The sequence below is a fragment of the Rattus norvegicus genome, chromosome 8, assembly GCF_021556685.1.
Source record: "Rattus norvegicus strain SHRSP/BbbUtx chromosome 8, alternate assembly SHRSP_T2T, whole genome shotgun sequence".
Taxonomy (NCBI): Eukaryota; Metazoa; Chordata; class Mammalia; order Rodentia; family Muridae; genus Rattus; species Rattus norvegicus.
The window spans coordinates 112,793,417-112,804,156 of record NC_141541.1 but is presented as its reverse complement, the minus strand read 5'-3'; the positions used below and the strand labels follow the sequence as shown (position 1 = coordinate 112,804,156).

The 10,740-nt window shown below is 46.0% G+C and overlaps 2 non-coding genes across 2 annotated transcripts; one reads left to right on the top strand and one right to left on the bottom strand.

Moving 5' to 3' along the window:
- Window positions 1–1,883: 1,883 nt before the first annotated feature.
- Trnae-uuc4 (transfer RNA glutamic acid (anticodon UUC) 4) lies at window positions 1,884–1,955 on the top strand. Its single transcript has one exon. It is a non-coding gene; the product is annotated as a tRNA-Glu (tRNA).
- A 5,368-nt stretch (window positions 1,956–7,323) lies between these two features.
- Window positions 7,324–7,395, bottom strand: Trnac-gca32 (transfer RNA cysteine (anticodon GCA) 32). Its single transcript has one exon. It is a non-coding gene; the product is annotated as a tRNA-Cys (tRNA).
- Window positions 7,396–10,740: the final 3,345 nt, after the last annotated feature.

The window sequence follows — 10,740 nt, the reverse complement described above, 5'->3', positions numbered from 1 at the left end:
ACTCTTAGCACTCACCCCGACCCAGCTCCTGGTTTGCCAGCTGTCCCTGTAGCTCCTCTCTCCACTCACTAGCAGGGCATTGTCATCTCTCCTGAGAGACAGCCGCCTGCCCTCTGCCTCAGCTCTCCTGGCTTAGAGATGCTTATGTAGAAGTGTTCTTTGCAAACACTCCCCGGGATGCCAGCTCTTTGCTGCAAAGTTAACATCTGCCTGATTGATAATCTTGGAGCACAACGCCTCTCTGAGCCATTTAGCAGCTCTCTGCTGCCCCCTTCTGGCAATTTTGTGACACTGCGTCTAATCTTTCAAGGAACTCAGCCTCCCAGCTTCAAATTCTAGTTGCATTTTGTAGATGGGGGGAGGGGGATGCTAATGGCAAAAAACAAACAAAACCCCATTTTAATATCACATGAGAGATGAAAGCTTTCAAATTTACCTACATTTTCTTATCTATTTCATCTTTGGCTACTCCAATCAGCGTCCTCTGCATCATTGGATACTAAGTTTTGCCTAAAAGCAGTAGTCGCCAGATTTCTGTATCAGACACGTCTGCAGATGCAAGATTCGTGTATGTTTAAACCTATGTGCTCTCTCATTCATACAATGCAAAAGTTAAGCCTGATAGTGCACAGTGGTTAGTTCACAAAGATTAGTGTATATGATTGACCGAAAAGCTTGTCGAAAACTAAAATTCCTAAGCATCTCCCAAGAGAACCTGATTTTCCAAATGGAGCCCAGAGACTCATTTTTAACCGGCTCCAGGTAATTGGACAGACCGTGGCAGACATTGGTGTCCTAACCATCTTCTCCCCCGATGAATCCATTCCTTGATTCAGCCATAGACAAATAATCTGGGGTTTAGAAACCAGCGCTGCAGATGTGGGGGGAAGGGAGGCGGGGAGGAGACACGCTTCTCGGAGTAAGCATTCGAGTACAGCTATCAGAAATTCCCTCTCCTTTGCAGTGTGATAATTGCAGTGCCCAAAGTACGCCTGACGACAGCATCTGACACAGGGGAATATGACAATGTAATAACGCTCTGTTCCATAATTTATCCCACAAGACCTCGCATCACATTGAGCCACCTAATCACTGAGTCGGCGAAGGTTAAGCACCCACAAACAACTATTCAAAACACGTTGTGGCTCTCTCACTTCATTAGGCCCAGAGATGAGGTCTCGAAGACGTTTTGTTCCTTTCAATTATTTGCTTATGCAAATGACGAGGTACCAGACCAACCTGATTTCTTAATGGTTTGTTTAGCAGAAACTTCTACAAGTATCGTGGCTGCTAAAGCTAACTTTTCTTCACGTCAACGGTGGTGCACCGTATTAGCGCTTAGATCGTTGTTGAGGTGTAGATTCGTTTTCGGGTCTAGCGTGCACGCCAGATTCCGTGGTTTCTGTGAGTTCCGGTGAGAGCTAGAGCCGTGCCTGCACTAACCGGCTCGCTCACCTGCTCTTGCTTAGCTGCTCTTCTCATCGGTTTTCAGGTTCCTCTAATTAGGCATCCCAAGAGCTTTGTCACGGTTGGTACCTCTGGCAAATTAGTCACCAACTTGGTTGCCTTAATTTGGCTTTCAAAGACAACTTAGGTTGCGTGAACCTTCAAACCTCAGAGGCTAGAACTTCGCTCACAGCCGGCGAACGCTGCTGTTCTCTGAGCATGCGCCGTAGGAAGGGCACTACGTTTAGGCTGTGCAGCAACGCAGACCACAACTACTTCGCTTTCCCAGCCTTCAATCACCTTTCCCCACACCCCAGACCACGCTGCTGCTTTAACCTCTAAGTGCACTCTTTCCTCCGCTCTTCGAGAGGCAGATTTGAGGCTTCCTGCCCCAGCTTCACAAGTGACCTCTTCAAGAAGCAAGCCTCAGTATCAGTTCCCACATGGTCTAGCGGTTAGGATTCCTGGTTTTCACCCAGGCGGCCCGGGTTCGACTCCCGGTGTGGGAACATGAGATCTTTAGCTGGATCCTGAGATGAGCTCTTTAGTTGAGTGTTGGAATGTAAGACTTGACTCTTTAGCTGAGCCTTGAAGGAACCAACTGAAAAGCAGAGAATTTCTCTGCCGATTGAGGCCAACGTGGTGCACAAAAATAATAAGAAAAAAAAAAAAAAAGAAGCCCATACAAGAAAGACTCAATGCTCTCTTGTAAAGTCCGCTTTCTTATTGTAATTTGTTATCATTCACTTGTGTTTTTCGTACTGTCATGTATTAACTAGTTTTTGTAGTGCTTGGGATTGAGCCCAGGGTGCCACACTTGTTAGGAAAGCACTCCAGCACTGACCATCCTGGCTTTCTTTAATTTTTTATGTTTAGACAGTGTCTCACTAAGTTACTCAGGAAACTCTGTAACACGAGCAAGCCTTAACTCACCGACATCCAGCCTCTGATTCCGGAGTAGCTGGATTTACAAGCCTGTGACACCCTGTAAAACTCTTCCGGGATTGGCAAACTGCACTGAAGGCAGGCTATGCCGGTTACAGCCAATTACCTGTTCAGCAACAAGGCTTGCCTTCAGCTTCTGCTCCGAGGATGGCTGTCTGTCTTATAATCCTGCAGGCAGCCCTTGTTAACCTGCCTGAGGAAAGGCAAGTTTTCGGTATACTTGGTCTTAACTCTGGCAAGCAGTCGTGCGAATTAAAGACATGACTGAGAGATTCCTGATTGGTGGAAACCTTCCCCTTATTCAACACGTGACCCGCTGCTTTCCCCGCCTACTTGCTTTATATTCCGGCCTCACTCGGGTTCTTCACCACCCCCAGCTATCTCCACTTGCTCACACAGTGGAGACGGAGAAGGGACTGATGACACTCTGCTGCTGGCTTTAAAGGACAACGAGCCAAAGACGGAAACAGACACTTTGGACTGATTCTCCCGAGAGGCTCCTGAGAGTGAAAGTTTTCCAGCTAACATTTTGCCTATAGCCCACTTGAATGGAGCTGAAACTTGTACTTCCAGAGCTCTGAGGGAAGAATGCAGACCAGCGTTGACCTGTGCTGTAGTGGACTCCCCCACCACTCGAGTGCACCAACACGAGTCATCTGGAGCTTCTATATAGATGTTAAGCAACTATACAGAACAAGCAAAGTATGGATCAAAGTTATCACTCGCTCATATACAGAGAGAAAGAGACAGACACAGAGAATAAAAGGCAGAGTTGCTGTTTCGTATTATATTATTATACGCTGTACACTCAATTGACATATTCGGTTCTGACGCCGATCTTAGTAAAGAAGGAACTATTGCTATCCCTGACACACATCTAAAAAGAAACCAGAGCTCAGTGAGTTAGCAAACTGGCCCGAAACCATTGCCCAGAGCTGAAACAAAACCATCAGAAGTCTCCCTAATTGCAATACAATGAGAAAGGGATCGTCCTTTCAAAACCCAATTTGCCCTAGAGTGAAACAAAAATCTATCAAGTGCCACATAATGAGTCTCACTTGTCATTTTCTGTTCAAAGAAAGATGAGACCAGTCTGTGCCTGTTTAATGAAAGCTTGGGTGCCATTCCTTTTCTTCTAAAGTGGCAAATAATCAAGAGCCTTTTGATTTTTTTTTTCTCTAGGGACCTCTGTGATGCAGCAGCCTTCAAGGAACCATCAAATGGAAACCAGGAGAAATCTCCATGTGCCTCCCATCCTTCCCTCCACAGGCACGAGTGATCACTCTGACCCAGCTCAATCCGACCGGTCTGGTTACAGTTGCATAGGAGAGTGAGCTCAGACTAAAGTGGCCAGCGTGCTCTCCTTATGTGCAGTTTGATTCTTCAGACGACAAGCAGCATACAGGTTTATTACTGACATACTTCAAGGGAGGGTGACTCTGTTAACAAACTGCTTCTCTTGCAAGCGTGATGACCTGAGTTTGATCCCCAGAACCAACATAAAGATGCTAAGTGTGTTGAGTCCCAATGCTGGGTAGACAGACAAGAGGATTCCCAGGTGCTTCCTGCCAGCCAATCTAGTCTAACTGATGTGCTCTGGACCAGTCAGAGGCTCTTCTCAAAAGAGGCAGATGGCCTTCCTAAGGATGACACCCAAGGTTATCTTGAAAATAATGTGCCATACACACACGCACACAAACACACATACACACGTGGAGGTGACAGACAGAAACACACACACATACACATACACAGAGAGACACAGACACACACACATACACATACAGAGAGAGACACAGACACATACACAAACAGAAATATGCACATACATACACCCACACAGAGACATACACATACACACAGAGAGAGACACACAGAGACACAGTCAGATACACAGAGACACACACGGAGAGACACTCAGATACATACAAACACACAGAGAGAAACACAGACACACACACAGAAAACTGATACATTTTTAATTTTTTGGAATATTTAATGTTAATATACAATAAACAGAAGAAAATTACTCTTTAACATTGTGATAGTTTTGATGTTTTGATGTCTGAGTTTAGTTCTCACAGGGCAAACACATGCCTACAAGGTGGCTCAGCTGATAGTCACCTGCGCCAAGCCTAGCAGCCTGAGGTCAATCCCAGGCAGCCACAGATCTGAGAGAGAGAGAGAGAGAGAGAGAGAGAGAGAGAGAGAGAGAGAGAGAGAGAGAGAGAAACCGTGTGTGTGTGTGTGTGTGTGTGTGTGTGTGTCTATGTCTGTGTCTGTGTCTGTGTGTTGGTGTGTGTCAGGGTTCACAAGTTGAATTTGTTGGCCATGGGGAAAAGATACAGTGGTTAAGGGGTGCATCCCTGTCCTTAGAACAGATGGTCCTGGGGTACAGTCGCCCTTACATCTTGACAAACAAATTTGAGATCAAGTCATCCTCACTCTCGGAACCAGCTCAGAAATACACCCTTGAACTCACTTAGCCTTCCCTTTCAGCCACACTTCTACCTCGTCCCCATTTCTTGGGTTCAAAGCCATGTGCACATGACGTTTACCGAATGTGTGCATGTGTGCATACACACAAATAAATAAAATAAATAAATTGTTAACATTTTTGAAAGAATTCACACCAAACATGGTGGTTCTTGCCTCTAATTTTAGCACCTGGGAGACTAAGGTTAACCTGATCTACATATCGAGTTCCAGGTCAAGCACGAGCTATACCTTAAGACCCTGTCTCAAATGCATATATGGTACATATATATTTCAGAAGTCAGGAGGCAAAGGCAGAAAGTTGGCGAGTTCAAGTCCAACCTGAACTATACATACCTGTGGTTTCAAAAGTCAGGAGGCAGAGGCAGAAAGTTGGTGAGTTCAAATCCAACCTGGACTATATAATGACTTTGAGTCCATAAGTAAAATAAGAAAAATAAACTCAAGTGCAGGTTTATGCCAGAGGTGACTCTAGGGTATCCTGGGAGAGGATAAGGAATGAGGAACAGGAAGGGGAAGTGGCTAGAAAAGGCACATCATCGCCAAAGACACCCCTGTGAGGAAACAAAACAACTCTACCAGGGGATTCTGGAGCCAATCAAAAGGCATAGCAGCTCCCACATGCCTCACAGAAAAACACCAATGACCTCTTTCTCTGAATTTCCATTGGCCGTGTACATAAAAGTCTCTGGCTGCCAGAAAAACTCTTGAGAAAACACGTGCAGAGGCTGACCGTTGGAATCAGGCCAAGATGGACTATTGAGGTAGAGGCTAAAAGAGAAACTGAGAGGGCATCTATATTGTCTGCTAAGAACTCTAGGCCCTCGAACTGAAGGAGAAAGCACGCACAGCATTAACATTTCAGACTCCAACCCAGGAAGCAGGTATGAGATGGAACCATGGCTGAAAAGGAGAGTTGTGTGCGCTCAAGGGCGTATTTATTTCTAAGATGGCCGCCGCATGGGAACTCGTGCAAGGATGTTTTGATCTCAAAGTTGTCTGTCAAGATATAGGAGGCGCTGCATCCTAGGACCATCTGTCCTAAGGAGAAGAATGCACCTCTCAACTATTGAATCTCTTTAGCCTGCTTAAGGAAAACTGACTCTCCCTCCTTGAGAAGCCATTAACTGTTCACAGCTCCTCAGTTGGGGCAAGGGGTGGAGGGGACACCTTAGCTCCCTTCCCTTTTTCTTTCTTTTTTTCCTCTTTCTTAATTACTTTTCCATTGCTGTGATTAAAACACCATGACCAAAGTCAATTATGGAAGAAAGCATTTAATTTGAACCATCGCGGCAGGGATCGTGACAGCAGGCAGGCAAGCATGGTGCTAGAGTAGTAGCTGAGAGGTTATATCTTGATCCACAAGCACAAGACAGAAGGGAAGCTAACTAAGAATGGCATGGCTTTTGAAACCTCAAAGCCTGCCCTCAGTGGCATGCCTCCCACAACAAGGCCACACCTCCAAATCATTCCCAAACAGTTCTACCCATCTGGGGACCAAACGGCAAATAGAGGAGCCTATGGGGAGCCATTCTCATCCAAACCATCACAACCCTTCATCCTAAAATGTTGACTGCCTTGACTTTGTGCGGCCAACCACAGCTGCTGTTAACTCTTGAGTGCAGAGTCTTGCGTTCAGCCCTTCTTGGTATCTGAGTCTTCAGTCTTACTTCCTTTGTGGTTCCTGAGCCTGGGGGAGGGTGTATGACACAATTGTCTTGATTGTGGCTGCACACCCCATTGTTACTTACTCTCTGCACGTTGACTGGTTGTGAGTTTTGGTATAGCCACCATTCAGAGCATAAGAGAGTAAATGTAACATAGTGACCCAGATTGGATCCTTGAAACAACAACAAAAAAGAGATTAACTAATGTTAATGGGAAAGGCAGGGACTTCTCTATACTATCTTTACAACTCTTTTTTGCAGGATTAAAAGTTATTTTAAGCTTAAAGAAAAGGAGTTGCAAAGGGTATGGACAATTGATTGATTGATCCTACAGAAAAAAAAAATAGAGGTACACATAAGGGGTGTGTGTGTGTGGTGTGTGTGTGTGTGTATGTCAGTATGTGTGTGTTTGTGTGTAGATGTGTATGTGTGTATATGTGTAGGTGTGTGTGTGTATATGTGCGTAGATGTGTATGTGTGTATATGTGTAGGTGTGTATGTATGTGTGTATATGTGTGTTTGCATGTGGTTTTGTGTGTACACAAAGTATGTGTATAGTCCCAATATATGTGACTATACTTGAGTTCTGGTGTTCGAAAAAGGATTGGTTTATGAGTCATGGGCCTGGGCTCCCCTGCCAGGGAGTCAATTAGCCAAGATATTTGCATAACCCTTAGAGCAAATGCTTCTATCGGTTTGGAGCTCTAAACAAGTGTTTGCTGTATCCTACTTGAGCATGAAGTTGCCAACTGAAACAAAAGCCTAACTCAGGGGGCACCTGGATTTGAACCAGGGACCTCTTGATCTGCAGTCAAATGCTCTACCACTGAGCTATACCCCCCGTGGCCAACACAGGCCTCATGTAAATATTTGTTCTGCCTTTGTGACCTACATCACACCTCACAAATTACTCTCATGCCTGACATTCCTCTAGGACTAAACACCACCCTTAATTATCTTCTCACCACAGGGCCTCCTGCTTTTCCCAGAGCTTAAATATTTTTTTTCTTCTGCCACCTAAAGCTCAGACCTGTCTCCTCAGCCTAACGATCTTGTCATCATGCATCTCCAGGTAAGTCAGTGCTCCAATCCTGGTAAATCAGCGCGGCCACCAAAGAGGTGGGGCTAGGAGAGGATCCGGACTTAGAGTCTGTCTACAAATGGACTTCAGAAGTCATGTTGGACTCTGAAACTAGAGACAAATGCAGCCTATGTGCCTGTGCCGTGCATGTTTTCATCTGATTTCCATGCAGGGACATCAGATCTGCTTCAGAGCTAAAGCAAAGCAGAGAAACTAAAATCAAAGCAGAGAAAGATAGTTTGAAGTTCACCCTTCACCCGGATTCATATTCCTTCAGGTTCTAATCTAAGAACTCTCAATCCTGTGCCTGGCTAAAATTGAGCCAAAAAGTCAGGCAAGTGCCTGTCACTGAAACAAACTTGCCCTGACAAGGCCTGTCAGCCACAGTAGGGCCAGACAGTAAACAGCCAGAAGCTGGGGCTATGGATCAAAGGCTTTCTAAAGGCCTCAAATACCCACTTCCTCCCACTACCCTGATGCCAAAGGGAACCTTACATTTCAAAACCATTATGCCCCAAATTAAACTCGTGATCTTCCTGCCTTACATCTCCAAGTAGTTTGTTCTTTTGTAACATTAGCTCAAGGCTCAAAACCAATGGCCATTTGCAAGGTGCCCCACAATGTACTGAACATTTCCACACACACACACACACACACACACACACACACACACACACACCCCACAAAAAAAAACATAAAATAAACGTTAGTGACAGTGTGTTTGTTTTGCCAGTGAGAAATGGAGGCCCAACATAGTTGAAGTATCTAGTCCAAGGTCCCATAATTAGTAGGTTATAGGACTGGGATTCCGGTATAAGCTCAGGACTCAGCGCCGGGCCTGCAGACCCACCCATCTGACAACCTTCCTCCTCCCTACCTTGCTTGCAGATGCCACTCTCCTCTAGGCCAACTATCTCAGGCAATTCTGAGCCACGCTCATCTCCTTTTCCTTGCTGTTGATTTCAGGTTGGCCCCATTAATCCCCGCCCTTTTTCTCTGTCCCCGCCTCCGCCCACGCCCACTCCCAGGGCCTATCAGAAAACCAAGTCTGCTTACATGCACCTTGCAAATGCCTTCTCAATAAACTCCTAAACCAATACTCAAAGCTCTTCACCCTTCATCTCTACTTCCTTCAACTTCTCACTCCCCACATCTCACTCTAGGAAGAGCCCTAGCTCCAGCTTCTTCCAGACCACTGCTGTCGCTTTCGCTCAGAGCAGCCTACGCCACCTCTCTGCCACCCACCTCCGTTCCACGATCCACCTGTGGGACAGTATTCTCTGAAACCGACTGGCCATAAGCTCCTCTCTGAAGCCTCCTCTAACCTCCCCTCCTCTAGACAGAAGTAATCACACCGCCTCTTGACTCTGCTAAGGCCGGCACATCGAGCGCAGCTCACATCGCCTCCCATGGTCCATGCTTGCGTTCCCACTGAGAGTGGATAGACGACAGGGGCTGAGGTTCACTCACCTCCGGAGTCATGCTTAGTACAGTTCACTGTACTAATGTACATGATGTAATGTCATTCAAACCATTACCAAACAGCCACGTGTGGCTACCCATCCACCGTAAGCCAATGGAAAGAGCCAAGTAAATAGTGAAAATCAGAAAAAGAAGATCCATCCGGTATGGACCACATTGGGAGACAAAGAGATCCTGTGACTCCCTACCCCTTCCAAGTCCGTCTTCTGGGACCTGAATTGAGGGGAGGGTTTCGCTAAAAAGCAAGGCATGTGCACAACTATGCAGCCTGGCTAAGGCGTGGTCCCCGTCCTACCATTGCTGCAACTCCAAGTCTCTCCAGCAAGGTCATCCTACTAATGCAAATCTTTCCAGGAGAAAGACAAGTTCCTCCTCTGGCTGTCTACAGAAAGTCATACATTTTTCCCCACGGTAGGAAATCCCTGGGGAAATTCTGATGTCTTTGAGTTCTGTTTTCAATAGTCTAATAGTCAAAGACGGGTTAACAAGTGTCTCTTTAGAACACACTCATTCCTGCCAGACTGCTGATTCCTGAATCGACTTAAAGACATGGCCTTGCCTATGTGGTGTACCCCCGCCTGGTCCCCAGCTTAGTGTCTAGGTCCTAAATGAAGGTGGCCGAAGTAAGAATGATGGCTACTGAAGATAGGCGGATAGAAGGTAGCAGACATCCATCCATCAAGCTCTAGAGTATGAAACAGTGGTACCCACCCTTCCTGATGCTGTGACCCCTTACTACACCTCCTCATGGCGTGCTGACTCCAACCATAAAATTACTCTTGTTTCTACTTTGTGATTTTACTACAGTTATGAATCATAATATAAATATATCTGTGGTTTCCAGTAGTCTTTGGGGACCCCTGTGGAAGGGTCCCTCAACCCTCAGGGCTCATGACCCACAGGTTGAGACCTGTGGTGCAGAAAGCACATAGTTCTCTCTCTCTCTCTCTCTCTCTCTCTCTCTCTCTCTCTCTCTCTCTCTCTCTCATTTACTAGGTTGGAGCCTCACACATACTCTGTCACTAACCTACATCCTCAGGATTTCTTTCTTGGCTTCTCTCAGGGCACAGTCACTAAATTTCTTGAATTTCCTTGCAGCCACAATGTGGTAAGGATCCAGGGACCTTGGAAACCTCCCACGAAAGGATTTTTATCACAAAGTGGTTTGGTTTGGTTCCGTTCTTGAGACAGGGAATCACAAATGCCCAGACTGACATCAAGCTAGCCTGGAGCTCCCCATCTTCCCATTGCTGCTTCCCAAGGGCTGTGTGTGCCTGACACAGAGTTTCCCATCACAACAGTGAAGTAGGTGGTATAGTGAGGTCACTGAAGGCATGTTCTGAGTTCAAATCCTGACTTGCCTTCTGCAGCTTTTGACTTTTACCCGGTACTGATCATCCCTGAGTCCCAGTCTATATGAAAGAAACTCACACAGCACTCACACTGGTAAAACTCCTGGGAGAAATGCGAGAGACAGTGGAAGTAAAGAGAGCCTAGACTGGCACTTGCAATGTTCAAAGAACTCAACGGAAGTTGTTCCGATTCAGTCGGCCATGAACTACAGAGCATAATAAAGTGCAAACTCGATCTATATATACTCTAAAGCAAAAATCAAGAGTGCAC